Raw genomic sequence first — 20,434 nt, 5'->3', positions numbered from 1 at the left:
GACTGTCATGCAAATTATACATAAACTCTTAAAACTCAATAGGAGTTCTGTAATCTCTTGCTTGTCTTGTAGTCAGCCTGTGATTAAAGAAGACAATGGACATGGCTCATAATCCGTCTACTTCAGACCAGTAACTCTCTTGCACTACTCACTGCTGCATTACTTTTTGAACATAAAGCTGCAGGATGTGCATAAAACTTGGCATGCTTGTGAGCTCCTCACCCTCTCCTGACCCTGGCCATGTATGTTCCATCACCGGTTGCAGGGGTCTTTCCTTCACCTAATTTCCATTCTATAAATAATTCTTCAGCAGACGCATATGTTAACTAGCAGAAACTGAGAAACTCTAAGTAAACTGTTCACCGTTGCTATCAAATGTAAGAAGGGCTTGTGATCTTACGTGTCCAAATGCCTGATGCAGGATACGAAAGTGGCACGTTAAATATCTTATGACCCTTTTTGAGCACAGTGTTTTATAATTCAGTAAAATATTTCTAAAACCCACTTTTAAAAGGAACTTTGCACATAGGATCCATAGCGTCACCTATAACTGAGAATGACTGCTATCTAAAACAACTACTGTGACCTATTTTTGTTTCAAACTTAAGCTCCTATTAACTCAAAATTATAAAGAATTTTCTTCTTAAAGCACTTGGAATTCTGTTATTTGGAATTTTTATTTACAGTCTTCAAAGTATTTTTTCTTCATTCTCTCTCTTTTTTAAAATTACATTTTGATTGAAGATTTTTATTGCAGGGTTTTGAATCTTTTTCTTCCTTGTGGAATTTTGAGGCAGTAAAGTTGAATTCCACTTTTAACTTGTTATTGTAAGATATGAAGAAGTCCCACGTAAGACTTTATCTGATACCTTACGTGGCATGAAATAACTAAAAAATAATACAGTTTACAAAGTTAGTCTTAATGCTATGGATGCTAGTATACCACTTAACATTATTATTGTTTCACCTTACTATTATATTATTTATTTTTTAAAATTTTATCTATTTATTTGACAGAGAGAGAGCAGCAGAGGGAGAGGGAGAAGCAGACTCCCTGCTGAGCAGGGACCCCCCCCCCCCACCCCCCATGCAGGACTCAATCCCAGGACCCTGGGATCATGACCTGAGCTGGAGGCAGACCCCTACCCGACTGAGCCACCCAGGCACACTCCTTATTATTATATTATTGTTATGAACTGAATTATGTCCCTCCAAATTCCTATATTGAAGCTCTAACCCCCAAGATGACTGTATTTGAAGACAGATCTTTAAGAAAGTAGTTATGGTTAAAATGAGGTCGAGAGTGAGACTCCAATCCAATAGTACTGATGTCCTTATAAGAACAGCAAGAGTCACCAGGAGCATGGGAACAGAGGAAGGCCATGTGAGGACAGGTGCCCATCTATGAGCCAGGTAGAGAGGGCTCACTAGAAACCAAGCATTCTAGCAATTTGATCTTGGCTTTCAGCCTCCAGAACTGTGAGAAATAAATAAATTTCTGTTGTTTAAGCCACCCTGTCTTTAGGATCTTGTTGTGGCAGCTCAAACAGACCAATACAATTATTATTCAAATTTTTATGAACAGTTGTTTGCTCAGAAAGGATGAGACGGTTGGTCATATTAAAGTTATCTAGCTAGTACACTCTCTTTTAAAAATTCATAATAATTATCAATCTCTTTCCCTGTTAAAATACCTGAAAACAGTAATTACTTTTATACATAAATGTAATGCCTCACAATTACCATTAATTAGTATAACACTTTACTCTTATAATAATAACCATATACTTATACTTTAGCTAACTAACAGAATTTCAAATTTTGGAGACTTTTCACTCTAAGTTACATCTAAAATGCTTGCCTATATTTGGACATAAATATTCAAATATCAAAGATAAATCTAAAGGACATGTCTATTCCTATTACTGGCATTATTTCCAACTAGATATGTGTTCCTTATGCAATCACACGATCATTGATCAAACGGAAGATAAGGTTGCAAAATAGAGTGGTGAAATAGACAAATTAGGCTATTTAGACTTCAGAGGTTGAGATCAGGCAAAGCCAAATAGCAGACTACAGCCCAATACTGAGGTCAAAGCTAAACTATGATGCATCCTTATGCTTTGTGCCAGCACTTACTGGTAAACCCAATTAAACTAAAAAATGCCCAAGGGAGCACAAGCCAACCAGAGGCTCAGGTCTTCTGGGGATGTCATTTTTAGAATATTTTAAATTCATGATCTGAAAAGTTTTACAGCTTTGCTGGTGTGTTTATAATCAAAAACAGACAGCATCTGAACGTTGGGTATGGAACAAGCTGTATAGATGTGTTCCTTCACTCTCCAAGAGCTCTCTGAAGTTTTCTGCTACAGTGTGTCTGTTCCTAAGACCCACCAAAGCCTGTCTGAATGCGCTTAGCCACCCGGGAGTGGTCTCATCACATCTGTGATTGAGTCAGATCCTTACATTGGGATTAGGTACCGTTTCATTGAATTACCCTTCCAGAGGTACCTGGCTGCCTCAGTCTGTACAGCATGCGACTCTTGATCTCACAGTGGTGAGCTTGAGCCACACAATGGGCATAGAGATTACCTAAAAAATAAACAGATGATAGATAGATAGATAGATAGATAGATAGATAGATAGATAGATAGATATAGACAGACAGTTGGATGAAAGAAGCACCCTTCCTGAAAAGGCACGAGCAACTCTCTGTGAGTCTAACTTGACGGGCATGTCAGTGAGGAGTATGTATTTTTTTTTTAAGATTTTATTTATTTATTTGACAGAGATAGAGACAGCCAGCGAGAGAGGGAACACAAGCAGGGGGAGTGGGAGAGGAAGAAGCAGGCTCATAGCGGAGGAGCCTGATGTGGGGCTTGATCCCATAACTCCGGGATCACGCGCTGAGCCGAAGGCAGACACTTAACCGCTGTGCCACCCAGGCGCCCCAGGAGTATGTATTTCTGATAAGTTGTATTTTCTTTTTCATTTAGTTCAAAATTTTTGTAAGTTTCTCTTGAGACTTCTTTGAACCGTGTGTTATTTAGAAGTACTTTTTAAAATGTTTCAACTATTTTAGGATTTTCCAGCCATCTTTCTGTTATTAATTTCTAGTTTAATTCCACTGTGGTCTGAGAACATACTTTGTATGATTTCTATTCTCTTAAATTTGTTAAGGTGTGATTTACGAGACAGAATGTGGTCAGTCTCGGGGAAAGAGCCATGGGAGCTTGAGAAGAATGTGTATTCTGCTGCTGTTGGATTGAGTATTCTATAAACGTCAAGTTGATTGATAGTGCTATTCAGATCAACTATATTCTTTTTTTTTTTTTTTTTTTTTTTTTAAAGATTTTATTTATTTATGTGACAGAGAGACAGCCAGCGAGAGAGGGAACACAGCAAGCGAGTGAGAGAGGAAGAAGCAGGCTCCCAGCAGAGGAGCCCGATGTGGGACTCGATCCCGGAACGCCGGGATCACGCCCTGAGCCGAAGGCAGACGCTTTAACGACTGCGCTACCCAGGCGCCCCCAGATCAACTATATTCTTACTGATTTTCTGCTTGCTTTGTTTATCAATTACTGAAAGAGGGATGTTGAAGTCACCAACTATAATAGTGGATTTGTCTGTTTCTCCTTGAAGTTGTATTAGTTTTTGCCTCACATATTTCGATGCTGTGTTGTTGGTTCATGCACACTTAGAATTGTTACATTTCCTTGGATAATTTAGCCCTTTATCGTTCTGTAATGCCCCCCTTTATCTCTGATCATTTTTCTTGTTCTGAAGTCAGTTTTGTCTGAAATTAATGTAGTTACCAGTTTTCTTTTTATTAGTTGCGTATGGTATATCTTTCGCTATCCTTTTACTTTCAACACATCTGAGACTTTATATTTAAAGAGGGTTTCTGGTAGACAAGGCATATTTGAGTTTTGTTTTTCGACCCACTGACAATCTTTGTCTTTTCATTTGGGTATTTAAACCACTCACATTTATTGATTATTGATATAGTTAGATTAATATCGACCATGCTTGCAACAATTTTCTGTTCATCATACTTGTTCTTTGTTTCCTTTCTTCCTGTCTTTCCTCCTTTCTCTGGTTTAAATTGAATATTTTATGATTCCACTTTTTTCCTCTCTTAGCATGCAAATTACATCTCATTAAAAAAATGTTAATGGTTGCCCTACAGTTTGCAATATATATTTACAACTAATCTAAATTCACCTTCAAATAACACTGCATCAAGTTCACAAGTAGTTGAACAACAGAGTATTTCCAGCCCCTCCCTCTCCTCCCTTATGGCATTGAGGTCATTCCTTTCATGTATTCATATGTTACAATCACCCAATACATCGTTAATATTACTTTAAACAGTTATCTTTCAACTAAGAATAAGCAAAATAGGGACTACATAAAACTGAAAATCCTCCGTACAGCAAAGGAAACTCTCAACGAAATAAAAAGGCAACCTACAGAATGGGAGAAAATACTTGCAAATCATATATCTGATGAAGGTCAAGTGTCCAAAATATATAAAGAACTCATACAACTTAGTAGGGGAAAAAAAACCAATCTGATTAAAAATGGGCAGAGGGTCTGAATAGGCATTTTCCAAAGAAGACATATAAATGACCAACAGGTACATGAAGACGGGCTCAACATCACTAATCATCAGGGAGATGTAAATCAAAACCACAATGAGATATCACCTCACCCCGTTAGAATGGTATCATCAAAAAGAAAAGAAAAAACAAGCACTGATGAAGATGTGGAGAAAAGGTAACCCGGGTGCACTGCTGGTGAGAATATAAATTGATGCATTCACTATGGAAAACAGTATGGAAGACCCTCAAAATATTAAATATAGAACTACCATATGATCCAGTAATTCCACTTTTGGTATCTATCTGAAGGGAGTGAAATAACTATTTAAAAAGATATCTGCACTCCCATGTTCGCCTCTACATTATTTGTAACAGCCAAGACATTGAAACAACCTAACTATCCATTGATGGATGAATGAATAAAGAAGATGTGCCGTGTGTGTGTGTGTGTGTGTGTGTGTGTGTGTGTGTGTGTATTTCAGTCATTTGAGGAAAAAAATGGATGGACCTGGAGGATATTATGCTAAGTGAAATAAGTCAGACAGAAAAAGACAAATACTATATGATCTCACTTATATGTGGACTCCAAAAAATAGTTGAACTTATAGACACAGAGAACAAATTGGTAGCTGCCAGAGGTTGGGAGGAAAGGTGGGTGAAATGGGTAAAAGTGGAGAAAAAAGAAGAAGAAATATAATTTTAATGAATTTTACCTTCTTTTATTCCTTCTCTGATGTTCTTCCTCTCCTTATAAAAGATCCAAGTTTCTGACCTATATAACTTTCTTTTTCCATGAAGAACTTTTTAAACATTTCTTTCTGGACAGGTGTGCTGGCAATGAATTCCCTCCGTTTTTGCTTTACTGGGAAATCTTTATTTCTCCTTCACTTTTGAAGGATAATTTTGCTGGATATAGAATTCTATACATTTTCCTTTCAACATTTTAAATATTTCATTCCACTCTCTGCTTGTTTGCAGGGCTTCTAATGATACGTTCTCTGTAATTCTTATCCTTGTTTCTCCAGAGACAAGGTCCTTCTTACACTCCCGTCTTCTTTTCAGACTGTCATTGGTTTCATGTAGTTTAAATATGATATACCTAAGTGAAGATTTCTTTGGTGTTGTCTGAGCTTGATGTTGTCTGAGCTTCCTGCACCTCTGGTTTTTCCTGTCATTAATTTTGGAAAATTGTCTGTCATTATTACTTTAAATATTTTATCTCCATTGTCTTTCTTCTTTCGGTATTCCAACTACGTATTTGCTATACCTTTTGGAATTTCCCCCACAGTTCTAGAATATCTTGTTCTGCCTTCCTTTTTTAAAAAAAATTACAATTTGGGAAATTTCTATTGGCATATCTTTAACCTCTCTCCTTCTTTCCTTGGTTGTGGTGAGTATACTGACGAACCCATCAAAGACTTTCTTCATTTCTATTACAGTGCTTTTGATTTGTAGGATTTCCTTTTGATTATTTGTTATAGTTTCCATCTCTCTGCTTACATTATCCATCTGTTCTTGTGTGTTGTCTACTTTTTCCATTACAGCCCTTAACGTATTAATCATAGTTATTTTTATTTCCCTGTCTAACCATTTTAAAATCTGTGTCATATCTGAGTCTGGTTCTAATGCTTCCTTTTCCTCTTCAGGCTGTGTTTTTTTTCTTGCCTTTTAGCATGCCTTGTAATATTTTATTAAAAGCCAGGCATGATGTATTGGGTAATAAGAACTGAGTTAAAACCTTTAGTGTAAGGTTTTATATTAATCTAAGAGCTGTGTTTAATGTTTGTTGTAACTGTAGATGTCAGAGACTTGAAATGTCTATTGTCTAATATCTTTGTTTTTGTCTCTCTTGTTGCCTTTGGGCTCCTTAAATAGGGTCTGTGCCTTGAAGATTTTTCAGCTATAATCCGATGTTGTTATACTGGAGTCCTATTGATGTGGTGGTAAGGTGTTGGGGAGAAGAAGCATGCCATAATTGTTTGATTAAATCTCAGGCTTTTAATAGGCCTGTGTTGGGGTGCCTGGGTGGCTCAGTCAGTTGGGCATCTAACTCTTGATTTTGGCTTAGGTCATGGTCTCAGGGTCGTGGGACCCAGCCCCGTGTCAGGCTCTGCACTCAGCAAGGAGTCAGCTTGAGACTCTCTCTCTCTCCCTCTGCCCTGCCCTCTAAAATAAATAAATAAATCTGTAAAAAAAAAAATGTTAATAGTCCCATGTCCCTGTGCCCTGACCTTTACAAGTGTTACTTAGCTTCTCTTCCACCCCTTATATTCTGGCAACATTCTTCCTTTTGGATTTTGAGAGCAAGCATTTGCTATGGAGAACTCTCTGGGCATATCTCACAATGTTTGCTTCTCCTCTCCTCCTGCCACAGGCATGAGGGGATCTTTCTTGGCTCTTCACCATTAAGAACCTGGTGGAGTTCTTGGAAGTAAATCCACGAGAGTGTGCGGGTCCCCTAAGACTGCAGACTCCAGGAGTTTATCACCCTCAAGCTAGTCCACACTCAGACTCCAGCAACTCATCAAAATCACCACTTCAGTGTTCCTACCTATTTGTTGCTCCAGTGGCTTCTGCTCCAAGTAAGCAGCTTCTCTATTTATTATCTCTCTAGATGTTGGGGCGGTGGATGACCCTCTGATCTCAAATCCTTGAGGGTTCCAAGAAAATTTTGTTTATTTTCAGTTTGTTCAGAATTTTTCTTGCTGTAAGAACAGGATCACTTCTAAGCTCCTTACGTGTTGGAGCTGAAATCAGAAGTTCTGTACCTGTATTTTTAGAGTAATGGAAAATCTAACAACAAGGGGATTTCTTTGCTCATATAACTGGGAATTTCAGAGGTAGTTCAAGGCTTATGTTTGGTTTGATCCCTGGGTCAACAACACCAATAAGAACACAGATTCCTTTCATTTCTCTGTTCTATTTCCTTAGTATCATCTACAATCTGGGTATTACAAGGTCACTGCCAAAAATTTCCACGGTCACATGCTTTCTGAGAGAGAAAAAGCTTTCTCTCTGACTTTTCCCAACACTGAAAAAAAAACCTTGTGCTTCAATTTTGATTGAACATCTCAGGTCACATGTTCATTGTATTGGTTAGCTATTGGACAAATGCTGTGTAACAACTACAGAATCTCTTGCCCTTTAATAGTAAGTATTACTCATGTGTGTGGCAGTTGTCTAGAAGATCTGCTAATGTCATCTGGGCTCATTGACATGCTTACAGGTTGAGTGGAGGTGTGCTGATTTAGGCTGGGGTGGACTGGATGGCTCTACTTCAAGCTAGGGAGATTCTGCTCCACTGTCCTTCATTCTCCTAGGATCTGAGGCTAGCTGAGTCCATTATTGTTATAGAAGTGACAGGAGTTCAAGAAGGGAAGTGAAAACAGCCTCTTAAGACCTCTACTTAAAACTGGCCTCGTGTTAATTCTACCCACAAAGCTACTGTCAAAAGAAGTCACATGACCAAGGCCAACATCAAGGGACAGGAAAGTACATTCTGCCCACAATGAACACATAATAAGGGTATAAATACAGGTGAAAATTTTTAAAAAAATTAAAAAATTCAAGTCAAATACTCAATCTATTGCTGTCATAGGTAAATCAGCCACTGCTTTCATGGAAATATGAATACCCTGATTGATAAGAGCCAGTCAATGCCCACTCTTTAGAGCTGCTGGTTGATTTGTACTTTTTGAATTTTTAGGGCTGCCTTAACAAAGCACCTCAGGTGATTGACTTAAACAACAGAAATTTATTTTTTTTTACTTCAGCCTGTAGATGGCCCTCTTCTCCCTGTGTCTTCACATGGTCTTCCCTCTGTGTATTTATGTCCTAATTTCTTCTTATAAGGACTCCAGTCATATTGGATTAAGGCCCACTCTGAGAAAAGTAACCAAAAATGTCCACTTCATGGAAGGCACTGGAGGAACAGTATTGTGGTTAGCCAAGACCACAGAATATACCACCCAGGAACATGACTGGGTCAGCCCTTATCACAAGATGTGAGAGCAGTATACTTCTTCCACACCAGGGGCATGCTGAGGGCTATGTTCTGCTGTGATAGGAAGTCCAAGCCCCTTACCCTCTGAAGGCTGCTGGAAGTCCCTCTCTAGTGCAAAGAATTATTTTGCCATGTATTTATGTGAGAAGATAGAAAAAGTCTACTCTATTAGATCGAAATCAAAGAGTGGGAAATAACCCACTGAGAAATCTCATGACCTCTCAACCATTACCTTGAACAGGCCCCACTTCAAGCGTGACTGGATTTTTTTCTAGATGACGGCCTCCCATTGGCATTTCTAAAAGAACAAAAGTTTGCAGGTGAGTGATTGATGCTTTTCTTGGCACACCTGAGCCATTCTTTCCTAGTGAGTGAGTGGCAGTAATGCAATATTAAGAACAATCATGACTGTACTTAAGCCCAAGTTGAACAGGTCATGAGGAGTTGTCATCACGAGCACTTGTGACTAGATAGAGCAATATGCATGTGTAGTCCCTACTAGAGACCACCATTAGCCATCCCTGTGGAAAGAGCCAGCCAGTGTTGATGGACTCACAGTATTAATTTGCTGTGGGTGCTCTAACAAGGTACCCACAAAGTGAGTGGCTTAAATGACAGAAATTTCTTGTGTCATAGTTCTGGAGGCCAGAAGTCCTAAATTGGAGTATTGGTGGAGTTCCTTACTTCTTATGGCTGTGAGGAAGAATGTCCTTTGCCTCTTGCTTAGCTTCTCATACTCTGTGAGTAATCTTTGGTGTTCCTAGGCTTGCAGATGTATAACCCTAATTTCTGCCCCATTTTTATATGTCATTTACCATTTATGTGTCCAAATTTCACTTTTTTATAGGAACACAAGGCATATTGGATTAGGGCCCACCCTAATGATTTCATATTAATTTAACTAGTTACATCTGCAACTACCCCATTTCCAAATAAGGTCACATTCTGAGATACAGAAAATTAGAACTTCAACATATGAATTTGGGAATGGGGGCATAATTGAATCTATAACAATAAGCAAGAACCCATTGACCACATAGACCCTATTTCTTATTTAAAAAAAAACACATATATGGATTGGTAGCATCACATCAATGTATTATGTAGGAAAATAAATATCAGGAGGAACCAGAATGATGCCATAAGGGACTTTACTTTCTTTAGTTTTGGTTTAATTGAGGAGGAAAAATTTAGAACAGTTGAAAGAGTAGACATCCTTTAAGCAATCGTCACCAAATATTGTTTTTCTAAACTGGATGATGAATTTTAGATTATATAGTGTGGCCAGGACTTGGAAAGCCCTTATATTTTTTGCTGACTACAGTCCTACATGTCTTAACAGCAAAGTAGAGAAGCCACCCACCCAAAGAGAAGACCGGCCTACTTAGTCTCAGAAGTGAGGTGATGGAGTACCCAGAAAACCCTTTTCATGAGAAATAATAGGAACTAAGTTAAGATACCTAAACAAGTAAACATCGGGATGTTTTTAAAGACCCAGGATGTCTCCCAAATTCCAAGGGCAGAAGCATCGCAGTCCCGGTAACAAGGGCTTGGCATTCTACAGGGAAATCAAGAAGTCATCACTTCCTAGTTCTTGAGTGTTCTTCTCTGCTCTACGTTCTCTGTCTCCACATTTTTCTCTTTGTCCTCCCCCTCTGCCTCCTTATCATTTTCCCCTTCTTGTCATCCTTCTCTTTTTTCTCCGTTCTCTTCTATTATCCAAGTTCTCTCCACACTGCCTTCTTCAGGCTTTCCTATTCCTATGTAGACAGACAATCTTCTTGGTATAGCATACCTAAAAATGCTAAGAAAAAACATTGAAACATCTTTTAAGATGCCAAGCTGAGTCTGGAAAGCAAGAGAATCCCTTTGAGTGTAGCTATTCTGAGTTGCCTATTGAATGCACACCTATTAGAACAGTCACGGCCTAAAGGACAAAAAATAAGTATTGGCAAGGATGTGGAGAAATGCACCCTAAAGGGTCTGAGGGGAGTCCTGCACCTCACAAAAACACGGCCAGTCAGCCAATATCAGAACAAAATGAAGGCTTGTTAACAAGAGGAAGGAAGAATGCCTGGTACATAAAGACACAGTACCATCTTCCATACACACATAGCGTTCAGCACCATCCAGGACACATTCCCATCCACTTCTCTAGTTTACTTTTCAGGTAAAAACTACTTCTCCACATTATCAAATTCTGGAGGAGGTCTCTGAACCAAACACTTGTTTATTTTATCCCTCTGGTTTCAGATGTCCACTCCCTTTGCCCATCCATATCTCCTGGCTTCGAGATCCACCATACATTCCTCTTTGGGTTTCCCAGATTTCATTTTGCTTAATACTTACCCAAAACTTGGGGCGCCTGGGTGGCACAGCGGTTAAGCGTCTGCCTTCGGCTCAGGGCGTGATCCCGGCGTTATGGGATCGAGCCCCACATCAGGCTCTTCTGCTATGAGCCTGCTTCTTCCTCTCCCACTCCCCCTGCTTGTGTTCCCTCTCTCGCTGGCTGTCTCTATCTCTGTCGAATAAATAAATAAAATCTTTAAAAAAAAATACTTACCCAAAACAGGGCAAAAACAAAGCAAAAACAAACAAACCTGGGAAATAACAACTATTATGGATGTGAAACTGAGGTTCAGAGAGGGGATATAACTTGCCAAAATCCAACAGCTAGTGAATGGTGATCCAGGAATCCAAAGCCAAATCTGCCTGACTTTAGAGCCCATGCATCTAACCACCAGGTCATACACAGTGCCTCCAACTAGATTTTGTTCTAACCCCTACGTGGTGTCTCTTGAATAATAAGCACACACACAAAAATGTCTTGACTGAGTGACTCTTCAGAACAAAATACTTCCAGCTGTTCCAAAATTTTTGAAACAGCTCTAATTAGTATAAGCATACCTCTGAGATCCGGAAGCAGGAAGTCTGCTGCCAGTTAATGGCACCTGCATGTGTGATACGCTACATGGAATGGGCTGCCACTGGGAATAAGGGAAAAAAAGGAGATATGGCTCCTGCCTTCAAAAAAATTATACTTGCAATGAACATTTAGAACATCTAAAAAGAACAATAGATCGTGCTTTCTAGGGCAACTCATGAACACAGACAAATGTAAATAAATAATACATTTCCAGGGTGAGGCAGTGGAAAAAATGTTGACTTCGCAAAAGCCTAAAAGACCTGGGTTTTGAAATACTTTCTGCCACAACTATTCATAAAACTTTGAGAACATTACTTAACCTCGCCAAACTTTGGTTTTCTCACCCATCCAATGAATTATGTTAACGTCTGCCTCTTAAGACTCAGATGAAATAATGCATGAAAAGGATCTGCAACAATGGGAACTGACTGAATATATCTTTTCTTGCTTTATATGTATGTACTGTAATTTAGGGTCTTTTGCCTTGTAGTTGAAAATGTATGACCTTCATTCAGATGGGTTGGATCCATATCACCCCCTGATACTGAAAAAGTTATCTTTTCTGATTCTCTTTGAACATCAATCTCCTTCCTTTCCCCATTTGACAAATTCTTACTGAATATCTACTATATTTTAGGCATTAGACTAGACCAGCGGAGTCATGACCAACAGAATCTTCACCCTCCAAGGGCTTGAGGTACTTGTCTACAGTAGGGATAATCACAGCCCCCTCGTAGGTGCCTAAGGACAAGGAACGCTGTGTGTAGTGCAATGCCTGGCACATTGTAGTTCAGTTTGCTTTGCAAACCCAGTCCATGAATGATGAAAGGTTGCCAAATAGAGGGATAGGAATCTGGGTTAGTTATCTACTGCTGCTGTAACAAATGACCTCAAAGGTAGTGGCTAAACACTGACTAAAATCAAGGTGTGGGTAGGGCTCCTTTCTGGAGGCTCTAGGGGGAGTGATAAGAACTGAACTGTGTTCCCCCCTCCAATTCATACATTGAAGCCCTAACTCCCAAAGTGACTATGCTTGGAGATAGAGCTTTAAGGAGGTAGTTAAATGAGATCATAACGGTGGGGTCCTAATCCAACAGGACTGGTGGCCTGATAAGAGGAAGGGAGAGATCTCTCATCTTATGCAAACAAACCAAGGAAAGGCCAAGTGGGGACACAACGAGAGCCAGGAAGAGGACGCTCACAGGAACCTAACTGGCAGCCACCTTGATCTTGGACTTCCAGCCTTTAGAACCGTGAAAAATAAATTTCTGTGGTTTAAGCCACTTGGTCTATGGAATTTTGTTATGGCAGCCTCAGCCGACTAGTATAGGTAAAGCGTTTTTTTGTTTGTTTTGTTTTATCTTGTTCTGTTTTTTCCAAATTCTAGACGTTGCCTGCATTTGTTGGCTCATGGCTCTCCTCCTCCAGCTTCAAAGCCAGCAATGTTGTATCTCTTTAACCACAGCTGAAAAAGTGCTCTACTTTTAAGGACTTGTGTGATTAGATTGAGCCATCTGGATAATCCAGGATATTCTCCCCATGTCAAGGTCTTCAAATCTAATCAAGTCTGCAAAGTCCCTTTTGCTATGTAAAGTAATATTCACAGTTCCTGGGGACAAGGTCATGGACATCTTTGGGGGGCCATTACTCTTCATACCTGAAGGCCCAAGGGGGCCAGTTTGGAGTTGGGTCAAGGACTCTGACAGAACACCCGAGAAGTGCACAGAAAGGGAGATTCAGCCCTCTATTTGCAATTCACTTGTATACCAGTTTCTCTCCCGCAACAAACATGCTCAGCCAAAGAGAGGGAACAGAGGTGGTCTCGTCCCACATTTCCCCCCTCTAGCCATGGTTGTATAGTACATGGTCCTATAATAATTTGAGTTACCCACTCTGGTTTGCTAGTTTCTTTTCTATGGCATATACTTGATTCTGATCATTGGCAAAAGATCATGATATCATGATTTTCAGAAATCTAGATCTTCCTCTTCAAGTTCATGAACTAAAAAGCATTAACTTTTGTGTCCAAATGTCAGGAATGTTCCAGGAGAAAGTGAACCCTGAGATTTTCTCCTGGCATTTATCTTCCTGTGGTCACCTGTCCCTCCACATTTTCCTCTGACTGAACTCTCACCTTCCTCATTGAGTCACCTGCAAAAGAAACCTTCAAAATTCCTGCCTTACTATTCAGAGCTCTACTTTTAAACTTTTAAAAGCACTTACATTTTGGCTGACAGACATATGAAAAAATGTTCAAAATCATTAGCCATCAGGGAAATTCAAATCAAAACCACACTGAGATACCACCCTATGCCAGTTAGAATGGTAAAAATGGACAAGACAGGAAACAACAATTGCTGGAGAGGATGTGGAGAAAGGGGATCCCTCCTACATTGTTGGTGGGAATGCAAGTTGGTACAGCCACTCTGGAAAACAGTGTGGAGGTCCCTTAAAAAGTTAAAAATTGAGCTACCCTATGATCCAGCCATTGCACTACTGGGTATTTACCCCAAAGATACAGATGGAGTGAAGAGAAGGGCCATATGCATCCCAATATTGATAGCAGCATTGTCCACAACAGCTAAATCATGGAAGGAGCCGAGATGCCCTTCCACAGATGACTGGATTAAGAAGATGTGGTCCATATATATAATGGAATATCACTCAGCTATCAAAAAGAATGATTTCTCAACATTTGCTGCAACATGGACGGCACTGGAGGAGATAATGCTAAGTGAAATAAGTCAAGCAGAGAAAGACAATTATCATATGGTTTCTCTCATCTATGGAACATAAGAAGTAGGAAGATTGGTAGGAGAAGAAAGGGATAAAGAAAGGGGGGGTAATCAGAAGGGGGAATGAAGCATGAGAGACTATGGACTCTGAGAAACAAACTGAGGGCTTCAGAGGGGAAGGGGGGTGGGGGAATGGGATAGGCTGGTGATGGGTAGTATTGCATGGTGCACTGGGTGTTATACGCAACTAATGAATCATCAAATTTTACATCAAAAACCAGGGATGTACTGTATGGTGACTAACATAATATAATAAAAAATATTATTATAAAAAAATAAAATTAAAATGATACAAAAAAAGCACTTACATTTTAAACTTAAAAAAAAATGAACTATTCCCAAAGGGACATCATCTTCAAAATCAAACACTATATCAGTTTCCTAGGGCTGCTGTAACAAATGATCATAAACTGGGTCATTTAAAACAATAAAAATTTATTCTCTCATAGTTTTGGAGAAGTCTAAAATCAAGGGGTGAGCAGGGCCATGCTCCTTCCAGGCTCCAGGGAGAGTCCTTTCTTGCCTCTTCCAGTTTCTGATGGCTACCAGCAATGCTGGGCATTAGTCCACAGATGCAACACTCCAATGTCTCCCTCCATTGCCATATGGCATTCTCCCTGTGGGTCTGTTTTCTTATGCAGACACCAGTCATTGGATTAGTCTGCACTCTAACACATTATCACCTCATCTTAACTAATTATATCTGCAAAGACCCTATTTCCAAATAAAGTCACACCCTGAAGTTCTGGTGGACATAAATTTAGGGGGACACTATTCAACCCAGTACATACACCCATACAATTGTTTAAATTGCAGAATGGCTGTCCCTGAAAGGAATTCTGTCTTTAACCTATGCTAGCTGGCTCAAACTATAGCCAGCCTTGAGAATAATACTTTTCTTCACCCCATACCTGTAAAAGAAGTGATTTAAAGGTGTCATCCACTCTGTAAGAAGTAGCAGAACATGACTTTACTCTTAGGAGAAAATCAACACCATAAGCCTTTAAATTGGGCTATATAAATCAAGTACTCACCCAGTGTTCTCAGGCATGGGGGTGGGGTCACTGTTCACCTGAGTGCTGTTGGGAATGAGGGGTTAAGTATTCTTTTTGAGAATATAAAGTTGAGTTGTATTCTAGCAGGGCTGGGCTTATAGAATTTGTTGCTTAATTGGGATAAATGCACATATTCCCCATATGAATGTGAACTGCCTGTACTTCTGAAGGTATGTGTAGTTTTCTATGAGCAGGTCAAGAAGAGTTAGTGGGAACAAGGAAGCCTGTTTTTACTTCATACTTAATGTGAAAATGACAATTAACTGAGTTGGGCTGGGAGAACCCAACATATTTTGGGTGGTCCATCCAACTCCTGGTATCCTAAAGCCTGGATGACACAGTGCATCTGGATACTGGTTTACTGTATTCTAGTACAATTGTCTTATTTGAGGCAGGCAACAGACTCACACTTTAGCAGGCAGAGGGTTTATCTGGAGAGTCTTCATACTCTAAATCACAGCAAAGAGGTCTGTACTGGGGGGAATGCATTGCCTGGGAAGATGGGTTTTACACTGAGATGAAAAGAAAAATGTCTTCTCTGTCTGGGGCCATGTGGTTGTTGATGTCCTGAGGCTGAGCAGGGTAGAGGGCATTCCTATTAGGGACAAGTGACCTAACCCCTTAAGGTTGGTAGCAGATGGGAAGCAAGGCAGGGAAACATCCGTCAGTTACCCCCTGTCAAAAATCCAGGGATGGCAAAATTAAAACCACCAAATCAATAAATAATATTTAGTAAGAATTAATTGCGTGTGTAAGAACAGTTTGTGGGGGCGCCTGGGTGGCTCAGTCATTAAGCGTCTGCCTTTGGCTCAGGGCGTGATCCCGGAGTCCTGGGATCGAGCCCCACATCAGGCTCATCCACTGGGAGCCTGCTTCTTCCTCTCCTGCTCCCCCTGCCTGTGTTCCCTCTCTCACTGGCTGTCTCTCTCTCTGACGAATAAACAAATAAAATCTTAAAAAAAAAAAAAAGAACAGTTTGTGAACTGAGAGCTTTCGAATTTAAAACAGATATGAAGCTCATGACATGATGTTATAGGGTAGCTTATTAAGTGAAAATGAGGAAGTTGTTTAACCTTTGCATGATTGATTATTATAATGGGAGTTTCTGGATGGCAGAGAATTGGTTAAAAGTGATCATCATTTTTAGGAAGATGACTTAAGTTTCTTTTTAAAAGAAAGTCTAATAATTCATTTTATTTAAACAGATATGGCAAAACTATCATTTCAACATTTATTAATGAGATTTTTTTTAAGATTGTATTTATTTATTTGAGAGAGAAAGAGGAGCGGGGGTGAGGAGGGGAGGCAGAGAGAGAAGCAGACTCCCCGCTGAGCAGGGAGCCTGACTTGGGGCTTGATCCCAGGACCTATAAGATCATGACCTGAGCTGAAGGCAGCCACTTAACCAACAGAGCCACCCAGGTGTCCCTATTAATGAGATTTTTTTTTTCATTTTTCATGACAGATTTTTCATGATGGATTTTTGAAATCCAACCTGTATTTTATGCTTACAGCAAATCCCATTTTTTTTAATTGAAATATAGTTGACACACCATGTTACATTAGTTTCAGGTACAACATAGTGACCCGACAAGTCTATAGACTTAAGTTTGTTTTATGCTTACCAGAGGCATTTACAAGAAGTGGCCCAAGTTAAGTTGCACTTGTTTTGCCAAATAAGATAACTAAATTTCACTTATGTGGCTTAGGTGGTTTTATCTGCTCAACGAATTCTTTTTTTTTTTTAATGATTTTTTATTATATTATGTTAGTCACCATACAGTACATCCCCAGTTTCCGATGCAAAGTTCAATGATTCATTAGTTGCGTATAACACCCAGTGCACCATGCAGTATGTGCCCTCCTTACTACCCATCACTGGTCTATCCCATTCCCCCACCCCCCTCCCCTCTGAGGCCCTCAGTTTGTTTCTCATAGTCCATAGTCTCTCATGTTTCATTCCCCCTTCTGATTACCCCCCCTTTCTTTATCCCTTTCTTCCCCTACCAATCATCCTAGTTCTTATGTTCCATAGATGAGAGAAATCATATGATAGTTGTCTTTCTCTGCTTGACTTATTTCACTTAGCATTATCTCCTCCAGTGCCGTCCATGTTGTAGCAAATGTTGAGAACTCGTTCTTTCTGATAGCTGAGTAATATTCCATTGTATATATGGACCACAACTTCTTAATCCAGTCATCTGTTGAAGGGTATCTCGGCTCCTTCCACGATTTAGCTATTGTGGACAATGCTGCTATGATGCTCAAGGAATTCTTAAATCCAGTCTCTATTCCACAGTTCACTTTAACATCCCTAACAGAGGACCTACACTGGGGTCAGATGTCTCTAGTTGTAGACACATGTAGAATTATAATTATAAGCAATTCTGCATTGTTCATCACTCCCTTACCTCTGAATGTTCATCTTATCAATCATGGTCCAATCAGGAGATAGAAACCAAACTGGTTCACTTCATGAGGAGAACTTAGTATAAAGAATTGTTCACTAGGTCTTGGAGAACTGAAAAGGCAAAAAGAGATCATGGAGTGGTCATGGAGGAACACAGGGCAGAGGCTGGAGTTACTAAAACATAGATGTTGAGAGGAGTGATCCCAGGCAGGTAAAACTCATACTACTGAGAAGGGGACATCAGGTGGCTGGCATTCATGTCTCTAATCTTGGAGGAGTGTCCCTATGGGGCTGGATGGAGACCTCTCAGGAGAGGACACTGAGGGAGACATGAGAAGGCTGGTTCTGTGGGCATTGGGAAAACTGCCAACTAGACCCAGCTGCTATAGGAACAAACCATTGATAGCACTGTGGAGAGCAGGGTGGGACACTGTTGACAGGAGCCAGAAGCACATAGGGTAGAGCAAGTCCTTTTCCCTCCAGCCTTGCGGTCTCCCGCTCATGCCCTAGTGACAGAGCCCATCAGCTGACTGAGCAGAAATGAGTTTTGGCCCAGGCACAGAGCAGAGTACAGAAGGGGTCTGGGACACAATAGCTTTGTCACTGGCACAGTCCATCCCTTTGGCCACTCAGTATTCACATACAGCCCCCTACACATAGCCTGTACATCAACTAGAAAACTGCATGTGTCCACCTAAAAAGTTACCACTACTTCATACAACTCAGATACTCACCCCTCTCCCCAAGATGAGGACGCCCAAAGTCTCCAGGGTCACTGTGTCCATTTCTAAGTAGTTTCAAACCAGGGCCTTGTCAGCCACAGAGCTCAAAGCAGCCTGGGTGGGGAAGCAGAATGTCTGTATTCACCAAGTGGCGTCCCTGATGTTGAGAGTCTTTTACACATGATTTCTAACTTTTTCTTGGTTCTTGTCTTTCTGCTTTGTGTTTCATTCAGGGATCAACAGGGGAGGCGCTCTAGTTCAATACCCATAAAACGGACCCCCAGCCCATGTCTCCTGGTGAATGAAAATGCCAGACTGAAATTTCAAAAGCTGTGAACTCACCTCTCTTTTGGCTGGTCTTTTAATAGTAACTGATTCTTTCCTAAGGTAGTCTGGGGTTCTTATGATCCTAGAACCTCTGAGCATTTGAAAACAGTTCATGGAAGGACAAATATGAAAAGAAGTTGTTCCTCAACAGCAAATAGTTTTTAAAATTATGTCTACGTTTTATGCCTTAAAAATTCTAAAACACTGGCTATGAAAGTGAAGCTGCAAAGTGGCAACCTAAATGTTACCCATAGTCATTTCTGTTTGGTGAACACAATGTTTTGCTTCATTTTTTAAAAGTAAATCTGAATATCATTGGACAGGACACGTGGTCTTTAATTTGCTATAGTCACCACAAGCCCCTAATGCCTCACTCTGGCCAATATATGCTACTTGGTGGTTACCTGCATGCAGTTCTCCCCTTGCAGTAGTTAAACTCATACTGAAGGTCAATTCTTTTTAAAGGCAGCCTGGGCGACCACCATAGACTCATTAAACTAAAAACATCTAGGGGCACCTGGGTGGCTCAGTCGGTTAAGCATCTGCCTTCAGCTTCATGCCTTCAGGTCATGATCTCAGGGTTCTGGGATCAAGCTAAGCGCCAGGCTCCCTGCTCTGTGGAGAGCCTGCTTCTCCCTCTCCCTCTGCCGCTCATGCTCTCTCTGTCTCTCTCTCTCTCCTTTGCTCAATCTTTCTCAAATAAATAAATAAAATCCTGAAAAACAAAACAAACAACTGAAGACATCTGGTTCACCCTCCTGCCTCCAAGCAGAGTCTATCTGTGATCATGGGCAAAGCTCAGGGACAAAGGGGTCCTGTCCTCAGAAGTCCACATCAGAACCCCAAGAAGAATTTTAAAGAAGAGCAGCTCAGTAAGTGCATACCTTAGGCTAGTCAAAAGGACCCGTGAGGTGCATTCCTTGGTGTGGGTTTTGAGCTCAGCTAAAGAAAATATTATGCAAGACCACAATTTAACAGACACCATATTCAGGTGGGTAAGAAAGTGTGTCTCCCTTATTGCAAGATTTAATCTCCCTAGGGAAACTCCCTGTCCTTACCCCTCAGGGTAAACTGGAACCAATCTTGACAATCAACAGTAATTTTCTCTTTGAGTTTAAGCAGTCTCCATTTAGTTTACAACAACCTCTTTCAGATAAATGCTTGGGTCTTCCAAATCCTGCCCCTCTTCCTTCTCTTCCCTGATATGGCACCTAGGAACAAGGAAGTCCTTATCTTGTCCTCAGGAAAGCTGCTGTAGGAGGTCCTTGTGCTGTTGTTCTTTGGAGTCCCCTTGCCTATGGGGTTGACAGGATCCTCCCTGGGGATATCCCTTCTGAGGACTACACTGGCTGAATCTGTGAAGGCTAGGTGAGTTTCTGGACTTACCATGCCCAGTCTGGGATCTCACTGGCCCTACGCATCTCCCTGAGGTTTGCCTGTGCAGCCAAAGTAATGCAAAGTAATTACCTCCAGGGCCCACAGGAAGACTGCTTCCCAGACTCCCCTGCAGACAGGTCTGGCCATGTGACTAGTTCTAGCCAATGGGATGTGGCTACAATGACCCATGCCTCTTCTGAGATTGGCACTCA

The sequence above is a fragment of the Ursus americanus genome, chromosome 22 (genome assembly GCF_024610735.1).
Source record: "Ursus americanus isolate L20-20 chromosome 22, mUrsAme1.1.p, whole genome shotgun sequence".
In the NCBI taxonomy this organism is placed as follows: domain Eukaryota; kingdom Metazoa; phylum Chordata; class Mammalia; order Carnivora; family Ursidae; genus Ursus; species Ursus americanus.
This window is presented reverse-complemented; position numbering follows the sequence as displayed.